Source organism: Natator depressus, chromosome 3 (assembly GCF_965152275.1).
Source record: "Natator depressus isolate rNatDep1 chromosome 3, rNatDep2.hap1, whole genome shotgun sequence".
Taxonomy (NCBI): domain Eukaryota; kingdom Metazoa; phylum Chordata; order Testudines; family Cheloniidae; genus Natator; species Natator depressus.
The window spans coordinates 151,594,594-151,614,350 of NC_134236.1; the positions used below are offsets into that span (position 1 = coordinate 151,594,594).

Sequence of the window (19,757 nt, forward strand, 5' to 3'; positions counted from 1 at the left end):
GATATAGATCAAGTGTTGGGGGTTTAGAATTTACCTTTCAACCTTGACTAGCGCACTGTAGGATATTAAAGCTGGTTTGAAATGGAGGTTCTGGTCACATTCAGTGCATAATCTGTTTGGAATAAGGCCAAGTACCGTCATTATTTAATCATAAATGGCACTGCCTGATCATGCCTGCATTGCAGACACACTGCAGGAAGTTGCCAATGATGCTATATTGGCTGATCACTCCATTAGATATAAATCCAGGCAGGGACAGGGACAATACGTGCCCATACTTTTTAATGTTAAGCTGCAGCGCAGGAGGTGACTCACCCCTGAAAATGAATTTGAATACACCCTAGTATCAAATTAATCTAGAGATCAAGGTGATATACAGGCCACCTTACAACTCTTAAGATTTCTCTCAAAATGATTCAGCTTTGCATTACAGCCATCAAAATTAACAGTCCTAGGAGATGTTACTACCAAGGATGACTCATGTATGCAATTTTGCAATCTCACCACTTGCACAACAGCTACAAGAGTACCCCAAGCAGTTTCAGGCACAAGCTGTATTGGTCAGCACACCTTTAATTTGATATTCAGAATTGGTTTGGAAACTAAGAACATAAGAATGATCGTACTGGGTTAGACCAATGGTCCATTTAGCTCAGTATCCTCTCTTCCTACAGTGGCCAATGCCAGATACTTCAAAGAGAATTAATAGAACAGGACAATCATCAAGTGATTCATTCCGTCATCCACTCCCAGCATCTGCCATTCAAGAGGCTGAGGAACATCCAGAACATAGGGGTGCATCCCTGACCATCTTGTCTAATATCTATTGATGGACCTATCCTCCATGAACTTATCTAGTTCTCTTTTGAATCAAGTTATATTTTGGGCTTCACAATACCCCCTGGCAACAAGTGCCTGCTGCCTATTAATTTCATTGGGTGACCTCTGATTTTTCTGTTATATAAAGGGCTAAAGAACACTTCCTTATTCCCTTTCTCCACACCATTCACAATTTTCATAGACCTCATATTCTCTCCTCTCTCCACCCACCCCCCGTTAGTCGTCTCTTTTCCAAGCTGAACAGTCTCGGTCTTTTTCATCTCTCCTCATACAGAAGCCATTCCATACCCCTAATCATTTTTGTTGCCCTTCTATGTATCTTTTCCAATTCTAATATATCTTTGGGATGGGGCAACCAGAATTGCATGCAGTCTTCAAGGTGTGGGCATGGACTTATACAATGGCATTATGATATTTACGGTCTTATCATCCATCCCTTTCCTAATGGTTCCTGATCCTTTTAGCTTTATTGACTGCTGCTGCACACTGAGCGGATGTTTTCAGAGAATTAACCAGAATTACTCCAAGATCTCTTTCTTGAGTGTTAATAGCCAATTTAGACCCCATCACTTTGTATGTGTATTTGGGATTATGTTTTCCAATATGCATTACTTTGCATGTATCAACATTGAAATTCATCTGCTATTTTGTTGCCTAGTCACCCAGTTTTGTGAAATCCCTTAGTAACTCTTCACTCTTCTGCTTTGAACTTAACTTCTTGAGTAACTTTGTATCATCGGCAAATTTTGCTACCTCACTGTTTAGTCCTTTTCCCAGATCATTTATGAACATTGAACAGCACAGATCCCACTACAAATCCCTGGGGGACCCTGTTATTTACCCCTCTCCATTCTGAAAACTCATCATTTATTCCTTCCCTTTATTTCCTGTCTCTTAACCAGTTAATGATCCATGAGAAGACCTTCCCCCATTTATCCCATGACTGCTTACTCTGCTTAAGAGCCCGATTCGTTCGGTAAAGGACCTTGTTCAAAGGCTTTCTGAAACTCAAAGTATGCTGTATCCACTGGGTCACCCTTGGCCACATTTGTTACCAATCTATTAGAATTCTTTGAGGGTGTCGAGGCATGATTGCCCTTTACAAAAGTCAAGTTGAATCTTTTCCAACAACTCATGCTCATCCACGCATCTGACAATTCTGTTTACCAGTTTTCCTGCTACTGAAGTTAGGTTTACCAATCTGTAAGTGCCAGTATCACCTCTGGAACCTTTTTAAAAATCAGCTTTATATTAATCATTATTTAAATCAGCAAGCAGGAATCCTTGATTTAAATCATTAATTCTGATCTAATTTAATGGTTGGTAACTGTGATGCTTCTTGGGGTATTCAAGGCGGTGAGTCACCTTGTAACCAACTACCTCCAGTGCTAGGGAGTCTTGCCTATGTTAGCTGGGTGTTGGCTGCCTAACACAATTAGTCTGTCAGCCACTCACTCTTCTCTGGGCTACACCAGCTCTGTCTTTGCCTGGCAGGTTGACAATATATTTACCTCAGCCTCCAAGTTCCTTCAAAGTATACCCTTGTGGTGTCCAGCCCCTGATCACTGGATACTGAGAGAAATCCCAGATCATCTCATCCCAAAGGTACAGTGTACCACAGTTTATCTGTTTTACCTTAGACCACTGCTCCTACATCACACACAACACTTGAGTCCAATTATAAACCAAAAGCATATTTCTTTAAGAAAGAACAGAGATTCAGATCAAAACCAGTGTGAGAGATGGGAACAAATGATTACATAATAAAACATCATAACATGCATTCTAAAGACTAAACTAACAAGTTATCAGGTTTCAGAGTAGCAGCCGTGTTAGTCTGTATTCGCAAAAAGAAAAGGAGTACTTGTGGCACCTTAGAGACTAACCAATTTATTTGAGCATAAGCTTTCGTGAGCTACAGCTCACTTCATCAAATGCATAACAAGTTATCGTCGTGTCTAAACCTAAGGAAACTGTCTACAGAAGTTTTTCTCACCCAAAGCTCTCTCCAGCACTTTCAACCAAGCCTTGCCAAGATCCCCTTTTCATGAAGCAAACTTACTGCCAGTTTACTTCCTCGGTGAAGGATACCAGGGTCTATTTTTTCACCCCCAAATATACCAGAACAGATCTTTGATGTTTACGTCAAAAAAGGTACCATCCTCCTCCTCCCCCCTCCCCGCTGTTTACTTTTTCTGTTACTTTTCTTCTGACGTTTCCGCCAGCTCTTCATTAGCATTTGGTTTAGAATTCTAATACAATCCTATTGTATGACATACAATACACAATTGTCCCCACAGGAGATGTGTCTCCCCCACCCCTCTGTCTGGAGGAGTTTGTTTCAAGACACACTACCTTTCAGTGACCTCTTTTTAACTACAGATCTAGAGAACATAACTTTTAGTATAAAACACATAGTTCTGAACATATTTTCCAAACATACATCTCACAGTGGCTATGAGGACCTGTGTGAGACATGCTTTAATTAGACACCTTACACTTTCTTTCGTTGAACCCAGAGGATCCCATACCCCCATACACACCAGTGCCCTCTGCCAGTTGGCATCCAGAGTTTCTAGGGTCAAGTAACCGTTAAAACATGTTGATTCGCATCTAAATATAACTTTTACACTAAAAAAGATACATTTTTGCTCACCAGGACAACATACTATAGCTATACATATTTATGCAGTTATATAGCTTAACACACATTTATTCAGGTTCTTAATTTTTACATGTTTTATGATGTTTGCAAATAGTGAAACCTACCTTTTATTTTTTACTTGTGATTTGTGTCAAGTTGCATTTCGATTGAAATTGGGATTCAATTAAAATGGGCAAAAAATAAGTTTTATTAGTTAAATAAAACTACTTTAAATGTCTGAATATATAAGAAAATAAACTGACCTGATTGTTTCTGGTTACCATATACCTCAATATTTTAGAATTAGTAGATATCATCTTACAGCACATTATATATTGGAAGAGGAAGACAAATTGTCCAGCTTTTTCAACTCCTAATCAGTATGATGGGATAACATGGTTTTGGTAATTAAATATTCATGGTAAATAGGCCCAATGGCCTGTGATGGGATATTAGATGGGGTGGGATCTGAGTTACCCAGGAAAGAATTTTCTGTAGTATCTGGCTGATGAATCTTGCCCATATGCTCAGGGTTTAGCTGATCGCCATATTTGGGGTCGGGAAGGAATTTTCCTCCAGGGCAGATTGGAAGAGACCCTGGAGGTTTTTCGCCTTCCTCTGTAGCATGGGGCACGGGTCACTTGCTGGAGGATTCTCCGCTCCTTGAAGTCTTTAAACTATGATTTGAGGACTTCAATAGCACAGACATAGGTGAGATGTTTTTTGCAGGAGTGGTGGGTGAAATTCTGTGGCCTGCGTTGTGCAGGAGGTCGGACTAGAGGAACGTAATGGTCCCTTCTGACCTAAATATCTATGAATCTATGATATCTTTGGTACCATCTGCAGTCTATATGAAAACCTTATTATAGATTCATAGAATATCAGAGTTGGAAGGGACCTCAGGAGGTCATCTAGTCCAACCCCCTTCTCAAAGCAGGACCAATCCCCAATTTTGCCCCAGAACCCCCTAAATGGCCCCCTCAAGGATTGAACTCACAACCCTGGATTATGAATATAACAAAAATATTGTGTTGGTATACGTGATGTGACACTCCATATTATTTTTAGAAATATGCTTATGATATAAATATGGCAAAACTAAGATATTTTATGCAAGATGGCTCACATAAAATCATCATTGGAAAGGTTATGATTTACTGAATGTGATTATCCAATTTGTATGCATGTATCATTTCTGTATCTGGAGTTAGGAATATTGATTATGTAACAATTACAACTATGGTTATACTTGGAGACGCTAACCAGACAGTAAGCAATCGGCCTCGATAGGTCATTAGAAAAAAATCTTTGAAGATGTGGATGTCCCATCTTCTGGAAGTTCCTTCCTGTGGACATTGCAAATGTAAGCAGAGTCAGGATGAGCTCTACCCTGACATCTGAGAATGAGGGGCGATCAGCAGGTTATCTCAAGTGCTTATATACGAATGCACAAAGCCTTGGAAACAAGCAGGGAGAACTGGAGGTCCTGGTGATGTCAAGGAATTATGATGTGACTGGAATAACAGAGACTTGGTGGGATAACTCACATGACTGGAGTACTGTCATGGATGGTTATAAACTGTTCAGGAAGGACAGGCAGGGCAGAAAAGGTGGGGGAGTAGCACTGTATGTAAGGGAGCAGTATGACTGCTCAGAGCTCCGGTACGAAACTGAGTGTCTATGGATTAAGTTTAGAAGTGTGAGCAACAAGAGTGATGTAGTGGTGTGAGTCTGCTATAGACCACCGGACCAGGGGGATGAGGCTTTCTTCCGGCAACTCGCAGAAGCTACTAGATCGCACGCCCTGGTTCTCATGGGTGACTTTAATTTTCCTGATATTTGCTGGAAGAGCAATACAGAGGTGCATAGACAATCCAGGAAGTTTTTGGAAAGCGTAGGGGACAATTTCCTGGTGCAAGTGCTAGACGAGCCAACTAGGGGGGGAGCTTTTCTTGATCTGCTGCTCACAAACAGGGAAGAATTAGTGGGGGAAGCAAAAGTGGACGGGAATCTGGGAGGCAGTGACCATGAGTTGGTTGAGTTCAGGATCCTGACACAGGGAAGAAAGGTAAGCAGCAGGATACGGACCCTGGACTTCAGGAAAGCAGACTTTGACTCCCTCAGGGAGCGGATGGGTAGGATCCCCTGGGGGACTAACATGAAGGGGAAAGGAGTCCAGGAGAGCTGGCTGTATTTCAAGGAATCCCTGTTGAGGTTACAGGGACAAACCATCCCAATGAGTCGAAAGAATAGTAAATATGGCAGGCGACCAGCTTGGCTTAACGGTGAAATCCTAGCGGATCTTAAACACAAAAAAGAAGCTTACAAGAAGTGGAAGGTTGGACATATGACCAGGGAAGAGTATAACAATATTGCTCGGGCATGTAGGAATGAAATCAGGAGGGCCAAATCGCACCTGGAGCTGCAGCTAGCAAGAGATGTCAAGAGTAACAAGAAGGGTTTCTTCAGGTATGTTGGCAATAAGAAGAAAGCCAAGGAAAGTGTGGGCCCCTTACTGAATGAGGGAGGCAACCTAGTGACAGCGGATGTGGAAAAAGCTAATGTGCTCAATGCTTTTTTTGCCTCTGTCTTCACTAACAAGGACAGCTCCCAGACTGCTGCGCTGGGCATCACAACATGGGGAGTAGATGGCCAGCCCTCTGTGGAGAAAGAGGTGGTTAGGGACTATTTAGAAAAGCTGGACGTGCACAAGTCCATGGGGCCGGACGAGTTGCATCCGAGAGTGCTAAAGGAATTGGCGAATGTGATTGCAGAGCCATTGGCCATTATCTTTGAAAACTCGTGGCGAACGGGGGAAGTCCCAGATGACTGGAAAAAGGCTAATGTAGTGCCAATCTTTAAAAAAGGGAAGAAGGAGGATCCTGGGAACTACAGGCCAGTCAGCCTCACCTCAGTCCCCGGAAAAATCATGGAGCAGGTCCTCAAGGAATCAATCCTGAAGCACTTACACGAGAGGAAAGTGATCAGGAACAGTCAGCATGGATTCACCAAGGGAAGGTCATGCCTGACTAATCTAATCGCCTTCTATGATGAGATTACTGGTTCTGTGGATGAAGGGAAAGCAGTGGATGTATTGTTTCTTGACTTTAGCAAAGCTTTTGACACGGTCTCCCACAGTATTCTTGTCAGCAAGTTAAAGAAGTATGGGCCGGATGAATGCACTATAAGGTGGGTAGAAAGCTGGCTAGATTGTCGGGCTCAACGGGTAGTGATCAATGGCTCCATGTCTAGATGGCAGCCGGTGTCAAGTGGAGTGCCCCAGGGGTCGGTCCTGGGGCCGGTTTTGTTCAATATCTTCATAAATGATCTGGAGGATGGTGCGGATTGCACTCTCAGCAAATTTGCGGATGATACTAAACTGGGAGGAGTGGTAGATACGCTGGAGGGCAGGGATAGGATACAGAGGGACCTAGACAAATTGGAGGATTGGGCCAAAAGAAACCTGATGAGGTTCAATAAGGATAAGTGCAGGGTCCTGCACTTAGGACGGAAGAACCCAATGCACAGCTACAGACTAGGGACCGAATGGCTAGGCAGCAGTTCTGCGGAAAAGGACCTAGGGGTTACAGTGGACGAGAAGCTGGATATGAGTCACCAGTGTGCCATTGTTGCCAAGAAGGCCAATGGCATTTTGGGATGTATAAGTAGGGGCATAGCGAGCAGATCGAGGGATGTGATCATTCCCCTCTATTTGACATTGGTGAGGCCTCATCTGGAGTACTGTGTCAAGTTTTGGGCCCCACACTACAAGAAGGACGTGGATAAATTGGAGAGAGTCCAGCGAAGGGCAACAAAAATGATTAGGGGTCTGGAATACATGACTTATGAGGAGAGGCTGAGGGAACTGGGATTGTTTAGTCTGCAGAAGAGAAGAATGAGGGGGGATTTGATAGCTGCTTTCGACTACCTGAGAGGTGGTTCCAGAGAGGATGGTTCTAGACTATTCTCAGTGGTAGAAGAGGACAGGACAAGGGGTAATGGTCTCAAGTTGCAGTGGGGGAGGTTTAGGTTGGATATTAGGAAAAACTTTTTCACTAGGAGGGTGGTGAAACACTGGAATGCGTTACCTAGGGAGGTGGTAGAATCTCCTTCCTTGGAAGTTTTTAAGGTCAGGCTTGACAAAGCCCTGGCTGGGATGATTTGATTGGGGATTGGTCCTGCTTTGAGCAGGGGGTTGGACTAGATGACCTGCTGAGGTCCCTTCCAACCCTGATATTCTATGATTCTATGATCTGGTGGCGAGTCATGGTAGGTTGTGGAAAAGAACTTCAGGGGCTGATCTCATTTGCATAGGCACACCCACCCTGCCTAGATAGTCACTTTGGCTGCTGTAGGAGCCCCAGTTTCTCTGTTATTGGGGCAGGAATAAACTGTTATCCTGATTATGTGAATCAAGGACAGTGGAACTGTACTTGGCCTTTTGTTATGATGGAGGGACTCACCATCACCTAAGCAGCACTCACTAGGCAAGGGTCATGGGATCCAAAACCCAGTGAATGGAGAGAGGCTGGGGACAGGTATTAATACTTGGTGGTATGGGCCCCCTGGTGAGGGCCTTACATGCTAATTGCACTTCCTCCTCTCACCACTGTGGAATATCAGAGCTAATTTTGATTCCAATAGGAGTCTAGTTACAGATTGCTGAGCCAAATTCACTTTGGGCTAATAGTGCACCAGCACTGAGGCTCCCCTACTACAAGCTGAAATCACAAGAGAGCTAAACTTACTAAGAGCTGAAGTCATTGAGTGTTGTGTTAAGTAGTGGGGGAGCCTGAAGATATACTGGGGAGCAGTTTGCGGGACGGCTGGCAGAGCAGAGCGGCTGGTGGAGCGGAGCAGTTTGTCGGATGCCTGGAGCAGCTCATGGGGGCAGCTGGCAGAGTGAAGCCCCATGGAGAGGTGGGGCAATCAGCTTTGGACCACGTAAGGTACCCCTTAACCCCCTCCATCTCCACCGAGGTTGCGAGGTAAAACTCTGCAGATAAACTTTCAAACTCTGGGGCTGCCCTGACCAGGGACAGAGGCTTTTGGGTTGTTGGACTTTTGGGACTTTGGGTGATTTTGGGTTGCTGGACTCAAGAACCAAAGGGAAAGGACACACCCCAATTTGCTTGGGGTGGGTTTTTTGCTCATGGATTGTGTTATGAATCCTGTTGGTGGTGTTTCCCCAACATAATGCCACATTGTTTCTCTCTGTTATTAAAAGGCTTTTTGCTACACTCCCCCTCTCACAAGCACAGAGTCTAAGTATTGCCTCTTGGTGGCGCCCAGCAGGGATGGTATATATTTGTCCCAGATCACTGGGTGGGGGCTCGAGCCGGTTTTGCATTGTGTTATTGGAATGGAACCCCTAGATACTGAACCCAGCCCTTGTTGCTGCCAACTCTGATGGGCAGAAGGGTTACACAAATAAACCTGGTTTCATGGTTGCTTTGACACTGCAAGGTCAGGTGATGTCACCTGGTACAAGGAACCACCTTGGACACTACTGGTATTTTTCCACTGGAAACAAAGGCTTACTGCCTTATGTAAATTCTATTTAAGGCTGGGGAGTAAGGCAAACAGGCCTCTTCTCCATGCCTTCCTGCCCAAGAAGAAAGACTTCTGAAAGTACCTGAAGAGACAAAGGAACTGAGTTGTGGTAAAGGCAAGGGCTGAGTCCAAACTAAGACAGGAGTCTAGTCTGTAAAGAGAAATAACTGGAACTCTAAGCTACAGAAACTCTGCAACTTGACTAAAACAACATTTAGGGTGAGAAATCAAATTTTGTTACCTGTTTCTTGAGTATATGAAGCTTAGTTTGCATGTTTTGTTTTATTTGCTCAGTAATCTGCTTTGTTATGTTTGCTATGCCTTATAATCACTTAAAATTTATCTTTTGTAGTTAATAAACTTATTTCTTGTTTATAACATAACCCAGTTTGTGCAATTCATATTGGGGGGGAGAGGGAGAAAGAAGCTCTGCATCTCTCTCCATATTGAGGGAGAGGGAGAATTTTTATGAGCCTGCACTGGGTAGATCTTTCTATACAGCGCAAGACAATATTATTTTGGGTGTACTTTCCAGAGGGGAGCTGCACTTGAGTGCTGAGCAATTTCCTAGCTGAATCTTCCCGTAGAGAGCTGCTTGCAGACCCTGTGAGTTTCTACAACTGGTGCGTCCCTACCTGTGTGTGTGTGTGTGTGTGCTGTCAGAAGCTGAAGAGCCTGATTCAGCAAAACAGGGAGAGGGAGCCCAGGCTAGCGGAGCAGGCAGGTTCAATGAAACCCCAGTACATCAGGTGGGCGCTGAAATGGGGGGGGGGGGGTGTCCAACCCGCCACAGTATAATTATAATTTTAATCAACAAGCAGTAAAAACAGATCAGATTATGTCTCTCCATTCTGCATGTACAGCATATAATTTTATCCTGATACATCCCTGCAATTACCATTAAGGTCAATTGGAGCTGTGCATGCATAACTGAGGATGTAACTGGCTCTAGCTAATGACAAGTAGTAAATCAAAGTAATCCATATAGTATGTACATCACAGAAGTTAAGACATTCTGAAATCTCCTGATTTCTGAAAATTAATGTAACAGTGTTACAATTTAAAAAAAAATGTTTTTGTTTGCCTTGCCACCTACTCCCTTCTTGTGGGAGGGGGAAATTAAAGGAAAAAAAGGGATTTGCTCACTATTCTCTCTCCACTAAGCTGCCTTTTGCTGACAAAACTGTGTAGTGTAGACAAGGCCCAAGTGTCCACATGGGGAGTTAATGCGCACTAGTTATTCTGCACTAAATTTACAGCTTACTTTACTCTGCACTAACTTTCCCACATAGATAAGTCCAGAGCAGCTTTTTCTGAGTAGTAGCTATTCCACAATGTACAGTGGTAATAGATACTTAGACCCTGAAAGCACCTGTCAACATTACATTATACACATTGTTATTTATATTCCAGAAGCACTTAAGAGATTCCAACCAATGTTAGGGCTCCACTGTGCTAGGTACTGTACTGAATCACAGTAAGCAGCAATTCTAAAGTGTTTGCATTCTAAACAGACAAAGTGCGGGAGAAAGGAATGCAACATGTAAGCAGAAGTTGGACAACTGAGACACAGAGGTTAAGTGCCAAGAATTGAACTCAAGTCTCCCTTGAGTTCCAGAATCTTTAGACACTATAGTAATTATATTTATACAATTCAAAGGCAAAAAACTACATTAACATGAAGTTGAGGTTGCATGGTGGTATGTTGATAAATGCAAAGTAATGCAAATTGGAAAACATAAATCCAACTATACATACAAAATGACGGAGTCTAAATTCACTGTTCTGCTCAAGAAAGAGCTCTTGGAGTCATTGTGGCTAGTTCTCTGAAAACATCCACTCAGAATGCAGCAGCAGTCAAAAAAGCTAACAACGTTAGGAACCATTAGGAAAGGGATAGATAATAAGACAGAAAATACCATAATGCCTCTATATAAATCCATGGTACAACCCCATCTTGAATACTGCGAGCAGACCTGGTCGCCCTATTTTTAAAAAAATACACTGGAATTGGAAAAGGTACATAGTAGGGCAACAAAAACGATTAGGGGTATGGAACAGCACAATATGAGGAGAGCTTAAAAAGACTGGGACTTGGAAACAAGACAAGTAAGGGGAGATACGATCGAGGTCTATAAAATCTTGACTGGTGTGGAGAAAGTGATTAAGGAAGTGTTATTTACTCCTTCACATAACATGACAACTTGGGGACACCAAATGAAATTAATAATCAGCTGGTTTAAAACAAACAAAAGGAAGTACTTTCTTTACACAATGCACAATCAACCTGTGGAACTCTTTGCCAGGAGATGTTGTGAAGGCCAAAACTATAACAAGGTTAAAAAAAAAGGTTTCAGAGTAGCAGCCGTGTTAGTCTGTATTCGCAAAAAGAAAAGGAGTACTTGTGGCACCTCAGAGACTAACAAATTTATTTGAGCATAAGCTTTCATGAGCTACAGCTCACTTCATTAGATGCATTACAGAGACTAAAATTTATTTGAGCGTAAGCTTTCGTGTATTTTCTACTATATGCATCCGATGAAGTGAGCTGTAGCTCACGAAAGCTTATGCTCAAATAAATTTGTTAGTCTCTAAGGTGCCACAAGTATGTCTCTTCTTTTTGAGAAGAAAAAAAAAAAAAAGAAATTCCTGGAGGAGAGGTCCATCAATGGCTATTAGCCAGGATGAGCAGGGATGCAACACCATGCTCTGAGTGTCCCTAGCCGTGGTTTGCCAGAAGCCAGGAGTGGACGACAGGGGATGGACCACTCAAAGACTGCCTGTTCTGTTTATTCTCTCTGAATCACCTGGCATTGGCTACTGTCGGAAAACCGGATATTAGACTAGCTGGACCATGGGTCTGACCCATTATGGCCATTCTTATGTTGTCCCCCTGCGGGAATGTTCAGTTGAGCAAAACTCAAATGTCTGAAACCAAGGAAATGCACAGTTAAGGCTGCCCATGGAAACTTAACCCTCCCTTCTTGTAGCAATGCCCCAGTAGGTCTCATTAAGATCCATACCTTTGCTCTGCCAGTACCACAGTTGCTGAAATGTACAAGCTCTTCACCTCCTCTTACAACCAATTCACTCTCCCCCACAGGATTCCATCTAACACTTTTAAAGGACATAGAAGTATAAGAAAAAGAAAGGAAAAAAAAGGTTGCCCATGCCATATCCTTCCTGGTCCCTTGGAAATGGCAGTAGCCAATGGGAATTATTTGCATATACTCCAGGTACAATCAGTGTGTCAGACATTATGTGTACCTTCACTAAAGAGTGAAGGCAGTAGTTAGGCCCTGTTGGTAAAGGTGTGTTTGTGATAATAAGGACAGGTGTGGATTATCTTGAGGTGTGAGACAGACCTGTGATTATGCTCTGAAGAGATCTCTGTTTGGCACACTTCAGTGTATATGAGCAAAGAGAAGAGCTGCATGTGCACCTTTGGGATCCATTATGCATTATTTCAATACAGAATTATGTAGGTTATGTAAGTAGCAAGGCATAGGGCTTTTATTACAAGGATCATTGTCGGCAGTGAGGTGGAATATGAAAGGATTTTAATGTTATAATGATGGTATAGTGAAAGTGTAGGTTGAGAAGGTATCCTATGAATAAGTGTAAGGAGGTTGCAAAAGGCTGTGAAGTGGTTCTTAAATTGTACATGGGTGGTACTCTTTCTGCAGAGTTGGTTAAGTGTCTGTGTGAGGTCTGGATCTGGAACCTCCTGAATCTTAAGCGAGGTCAACACTACATACCTATATTGGTATAATTACACCACTCAAGGGTGTGAAAAATCTACATCCCTGAGTGACGTGGTTATACTGACCTAACTCCGCGTGTACAGTGCTATGTCAACGGGATAGCTTCTGCTGTCAACATAGCTCCCACCTCTCAGGGAGGAGGGAATTAACTAAAGTGCTGCAGCCACGCAGCTGTAGTGCTGTATGTGAAGACAAGCCTTTCTAGTGCCAAGGGCTAACGTTACTTGTGTCTATGTGCATACTGAGGCACTGCTTGAAGAGGGTAGAGGGAAGGTGGCATGGGCAACCTTCCTCTTCCTCTCCCACTCCCTTTATATCCTTTAACAGTATTAGATGGAATCCTGTGCGTAAGAATGAATGGGTTGTAAAAGAAGCTGAAACATACATGCTCTTCACCAACTGCTGAAATTGTTCTTAAATACTATTCACTATTTGGGCCACCAAAAACTTAGTAGGTGCCATGCATTACCAAAGGTAAAAATTGACTGAGACCATTTTGACTCACATCACAGCAACAGCTTGATCTCTAGTTCTCCACATACACAAAAAAAACCACCCTAGAAATTTAAAAAAAAAAACCCACAAACAGCTATTTTATTCAGGGATTATATCTCCAGAAACCTTGGCTCAAATGACCTCCCATTTGGGTCACTAATCCTACTCTGCATTCCCACAAGGCCCAGCAAATTAAAAAAAAAAACCATGAAAACAGGTGGATTTTAAAGCATTGTCCTTTAAACAGGACAGATAGAGGGAAAGCGCTCCTCTACACATCCATCTGCAGCATATAAGGCTCTGAAAAGCATGAATAAGAACTTGCCATGGAGATGAATACAACCTGAACTAATAACTCAGGCTTGGTCTACACTGGAACTTCATCGGCAAAACTTTTTGTCATTCGCGGGGGGAGGGGGGGCAGGCGTGTGTGTGGTTTTTTAACACCCCTGAACGACAAAAGTTTTACAGATGAAAAGCACCGATGTGAACAGCACGTTGTCGAAAGCTGCTGCTGCTCGTTGGGGTGGAATTTTTCTGTAGGCAGGAGAGCTCTCTCCGGCCGACAAACAGCAGCTACATTGCTCACCTTTTTGTGGCATGACTGTAGCAGCACAGCCGTGTTGCTAAAAGCTGCATAGCGTAGACAGTCTCAGACATGAGAACCACTTCATTTATCCCAGTGGTTGTTCCCATGTCCCTCCCAAGTGTTTCAGAGCCTGTGATATGCATTAAGAATGCCCATTCTCAGCTCCCAACACAAAGAACAAGGACTTCCCTATATCCTGGCTCATATGGGGACAGGAAGGAGATCAAACTCTCCCAAAAAGTCAAGCTCCCCCCACCCCCAAAACTGGCTCACATGGAGCAGGGTAGGGAGAGGGGTGTCCAACCTCTGTATATGGGCATGGGCCCTGCGGATCTTGGCATACACAGACAGCAAAGAAAGGGGCTCAGTCACCCCAAGAGGAGCAAGCCCCCCTATACCCCTGCTTATATGAGGGGGTAGGGAGGGTAGCTCAGACCCACAGAGAGGGGCAAGAGGTCTCCAGATATGGGAACACACACAGAAGGGGAGAATATGGCGCTGACAGGTACCCCAGCCTCTATTCTACACCAATCCTGCTGGCACTCACCCCCATGTCCCTCTTCCCAGTGTCCCACCCCTCCAAAACCCATAATCCCCAAGCCTCCCTCACCCCTCTTCTACTACTCACCACACTATTTATCCCCATCCATTTGCTAAAGATCCAAACCTCTCTCCCCCTATTCCCTCACTCCTCCATCCCCTAATACCACTCCCAGGAAGCATTCGTGGCTAATTTTTTCCTCCTAAAGACTTTGATTATACCCCTCCAAAAATGAAATTGCCACCACAATTATCCCACTCACAAGTTACACCAACCTTCAATCACTTAACCCATTCACTCCTTTTATCTTACATGGGGATTTGTGATTAACTTATCCTGTTATTAGACAAGGTGGGTGAAGTAATATCTTTGATTTGCTCAACTTCTGTTGATGAGAGACAAACTTTATACAGAAGTCTGAGGAAGAGCTCGAAAGCTTGTCTCTCTCACCAACAGAAGAAGTTGGTCCAATCAAAGATATTACCTCACCCACCTTGTCTCTCTAATATCCTGGGACCTACAAAGCTACAACATTAAGTTATTAAGCAAAGGAAGTTATCCTTAGTTATGTTAATTGAATGATTAGTTCACAGCCCGTCTCAAAGAGGTCAGTGATTCGTTCAGTCATTAGTACCTATCAATTTAGCAGTACAAGGCAACAGAAATCTTTTTTGGGGGGAGGGAGGTTGTAACATTGTAATCCTTGCTCAAATGATCCCAAATTTGGATTACTAATGCTACTTTGCACCCTCATGAGGCACATCAAATTTCAAAGAAATATGAAAAGGAGTACCTGTGGCACCTTAGAGACTCACAAATTTATTTGAGCATAAGCTTTCGTGAGCTACAGCTCACTCACGAAAGCTTATGCTCAAATAAATTTGTTAGTCCTAAGGTGTCACAAGTACTCCTTTTCTTTTTGCGAATACAGACTAACTCGGCTGCTACTCTGAAAGAAATATGAGTAACCCTTTGGATTTCAGAGCACTTTACATGCTGTAAAACTCAACACTTGTAAATAGTGCCATTTTTCTGTACTGGTGTATGCATGCTGTAAAAAAACAAAACAAAACCCCATCTTAAATACTTTCCTCAAATTGGGTTCCCCACAGACTTAGTAGATACCATGCACCAACTTAAGAAAAACTCAGATTGGGACCATTTTGAGCTGCATCACATCAATCGTTTGATCTTTAGCTCCAAGCCAAAAAAAAAAAAAAAAAAAAAAAAGCCACCTAGAGACTCTCAAAAACAGCTACTTTTTTCTAGGCTTATATCGCCACAACCGCTACCTCAACTGACCCCCAAAATTTGAGTCACTAACGCTACCCTGCACTCTCCTCAGGCACACTAAACTCCAAAGAAATCCAACTAAATCCATCAATTTTAGGGTATTTGGAGAGGTCAAGCAGAAGTCATAATGCAACTTTAACTAGACTGGCACTGCCAGGGCACTAAAACAAGTGCTAGTCTCTGAAGTGCCACAAGGACTCCTCGGTTTTTTTGCTGATACAGACTAACACGGCTACCACTGAAACCTGTCATACTATGGACATTGCTTCCCCCGCACCCCTTTCCTGCTCCCCACTACAGGCCATTTCAGGTGCACTCCCTCCCTCGCACAATAACAGGGTTTCTGCAGCGGGCCCCTGTTTGTGCTCCCCAGTGCCGGGGACCACGAATTATCCCCTCACAGCGCTGTGCCGGGGTCGTATTCGCTGGCCCTGACATGGCGGCGGGCGGGTGCCAGCCGCGGCCGGAGGGGAGGCAGCGGCTCGGCCAAGAGCCGGTCGGGACGGAACAGCCTAGACACCGACCGCGGCGTGCAACCCTTGACGCACAGGAGAGCGGGTACCCAGGCGCGGGAGCCGGCCCTAGCGCAGGCCGGGACCCCGAAATCCCCAAAGAGAACGCACGGAAGCCCTCAGGGGGCGGAGGGGCTCGACGGGCCCCGCGGGGGAGGAGCCCGCCCCCCGCTCACACGCGGCGAAGGGTGCTCGCCCCACCACCACCCCTTGGCGGGCGGGGACAGAGGACAGCCCCGGGCGATGCTGCGCCGGGCCAACAACAACCCCCCAGGACTCACCGGCCGGAGCGGCAGTTGCACCCTCCCCCTTCCTCGGCTCGGCACCGCGGCGTCACTACGTCATCCCCCCTGCACGTTGAGCTCCCCTAGCAACGACAGACGTGCCCCTACGTGCTGACGTACATAGCAACAAGGGGGCCGGGGTGACTGGCTCTATAGCTACGGCCTCGGGACGCCCTAGGCTTGGGAGCTGTGTGCCAGCGCTGCGGGCCCGTTCCCATCAGCCCCGGCGCCCCGCTGGGGTCAGTAACGACCTGCGTCATTTAGCCCGGAGTCGCTGAGAACCTTCCCTCTCTGGTACCCAACCCACGGGCAGTGGAAACGAGTGAGATCGTGGAGATGGGTGGGACCTTCTCCTCAGCCCCGCCCCCCAGCTGGGTTCCCCCCCCCCAAAAGAGTTTTTAGTTTGTGTAAAAATTATTTCCCTATAGTAATTTTTCCCCTACTGTTACTCACCCTTCTTGTCAACTGTTTGAAATGGGCCATCCTGATTATCACTACTAAAGTTTTTTTTCCTCCTGCTGCTAATAGCCCACATTAATTAGAACGAGCTGTACTTAGGGCACCTTAGAGACTAACAAATTTATTAGAGCATAAGCTTTCGTGGGCTACAGCTCACTTCATCGGATGCATTCAGTGGGAAATACAGTAGGAAGATACATATACACATACACAGAGAACATGAAAAAATGGGGGTTGCCATACACACTATAACGAGAGTGATGAGTTAAGGTGGGCTATTATCAGCAGGAGGAAAAAATAAAAACCTTTAGTAGTGATAATCAAGCTGGCCCATTTCCAACAGTTGACAAGGAGGTGTAAGTAACAGTAGGGGGAATAAATAAACATGGGGAGATAGTTTTACTTTGTGCAATGACCCATCCACTCCCAGTCTTTATTCAAGCCTAAATTAATTGTATCCACTTTGCAAATTAATTCCAATTCAGCAGTTTCTCGTTGGAGTCTGTTTTTGAAGTTTTTTGCAGTAGTATTGCCATTTTTAGGTCTAATCGTGTGACCAGAGAGATTGAAGTGTCATTACACTAAGTAAAACTATTTCCCCATGCTTATTTTTTCTCCTACTGTTACTCACACCTTCTTGTCAACTGTTGGAAATGGGCCATTTTGATTATCACTGCAAAAGGTTGGGTTGTTGGTTTTTTTTCCAACAATTATTATCCTGCTGATAACAGCTCACCTTAAAGGATCACTCTTGTTATAGTGAGTATGGCAACCCCCATTTTTCATGGTGGGTGTGTGTGTGTGTGTGTGTGTGTCTTCCTACTGTATTTTCTGCTGCATGCATCCGATGAAGTGGGTTTTAGCCCACAAAAGCTTATGCTCAAATAAATTTGTTAGTCTCTAAGGTGCCACAAATACTCCTTGTTCTTTTTGCTGATACAGACTAACAGGGCTACCACTCTGAAACCTGCCACCTTAATTAATTACTCTCGTTAGAGTTGGTATGACAATCCCCATTTTTTCATGTTCTCTGTGTGTGTATATCTATATCTATCTATCTTCCTACTGTATTTTCCACTACATGCATCTTATGAAGTGGGTTTAGGCCACGACAGTTTATGCCCAAATAAATTTGTTAGTCTCTAAGGTGCCACAAGTACTCCTTGTTTTTTAGTGAATACATGTTTTTTATTGGCTTTTGTTAGTTTGTCATGTCAACATGCTTTTGTTAGTTTGTCATGTCAACATTTCAGTTTTAATAATTATTCCCTAAAGGTTTCAATGAGTCCCTGTTAATCTTCAGTAGCTGAGGTGGTATAGGACAAATCAACAACAGTTAGACTTTGCTTCTTTCCATGAAGCAGAGATGAAAGCTCTCTCTCCTTTCTGAAATATTCAAGAGTGTGATCTTGCCATCAGTCACCTCAACTACTATTTTAGTTATATTTTCATTTACACATATATTAGTCACCAAGAAGCCCAAACCACAGCATCTTCCCATGCATTTGCACAGAAACAATTGACTAAATGCATGTTAGTTAAAAATCATATTAACTGTCTCTAAACCCACTTATCTCCCACCTCTGCTCATTCAACCCCTCATGTTGTTAAACACTCAACAAAGCAGAGCAAGAAACTGTCACTCATCCCATTTGTGGAATAAGATATTGTTCAGTCCCTTGACTACAGGACTCCATACAAAATTACTCATTCGCATTTCCAGTCACACATATACTTTGATGTGTAATGCAGTCATCCCTGATGTAATACTACATAAGAACAGTGCATCTACAATGTAAACTGTGCTCATAAGCATCTAATTTTGAAATATTAACAAGATTTGTCATTTTGACCTTGGTTAGGCTTTCCTTTGACTTTCACTTCGGATTTCTTTCTTTAGTACCACAAAAACTATGTAAATTAGTTCACTGTAGAAAACTCCACTCCCACCACTGGTGCAACTAGTGGACTAAATAATCTCCTAATGCAGTGCTACTCAAAGTGGTGGTCCGCGGACCGGTGCCAGTATGTGAGCCATTGGCTGCCGGTCTGTGCGCACATTGGAAAAAAAAGATTGCCGGTCCACCACATCAGATAGCTTGAGAAGCACTGTCCTAATGCACCATGGCAAGCCTGGAGATCTTGGAAATGCAGGAGGAAGAAGCCACAGTTAGCACTCCTACTTCAGTTATTTTACTCAAGACTCATTTAGAGCTGTGTTCTCATCATAGTAACAGTGTGACAGGGTCTCTCTACTTTGTAATCAGATGTGTGACAACAGCTTGCATAGGCATTCCTGTGCTAGCTTTAATCTAGTTAGAGTGGCTAAAAATAGCAGCAAAGATGTGGTGGTGCAGGCTTCACCAGGGGCTGCACAAGCCTCCCTGGAGCCCTGAATACATGCTCACGCTTGCAGCCTGCCCTGGGGTCCATGCTGCCACCTCTTCATTGCTATTTTTAACCATGCTACCTATATTAAAGCTAGTGTGAGTATGCATACACCAGCTGCAATCATACTTTTGGTTGCAGCGTAGACACACCCAGGAACATGAGTGTGCAAAACCACTGAGTGTGACCAGATCATGCTTGTTCTGTTCAAAAAAAAGGACTGAACTTAATTTGACCTTAGGGTGTATATATTTCAAAAGCACCTAACTCCTATTTTCAAAAATGATTCAGTCACTTACAAGCTAAGTCTTATTGAAAGTTAATGGGACTTAGCTGCTTTTGACTTCTGTCCTTCTTATAAAAAGAAAAGGAGTACTAAGGTGCCACAAGTACTC

The 19,757-nt window shown here is 43.8% G+C and overlaps 1 protein-coding gene across 1 annotated transcript in view; it reads right to left on the bottom strand.

Moving 5' to 3' along the window:
* Positions 1–16,578, bottom strand: part of BTBD9 (BTB domain containing 9) — a 290,025-nt gene extending 273,447 nt beyond the window's left edge. Inside the window, exon 1 of the mRNA XM_074949106.1 lies at positions 16,513–16,578. The gene's annotated coding sequence lies outside the window, so the exon portion shown is untranslated. The remainder of the gene's footprint in view (positions 1–16,512) is intronic.
* Positions 16,579–19,757: the final 3,179 nt, after the last annotated feature.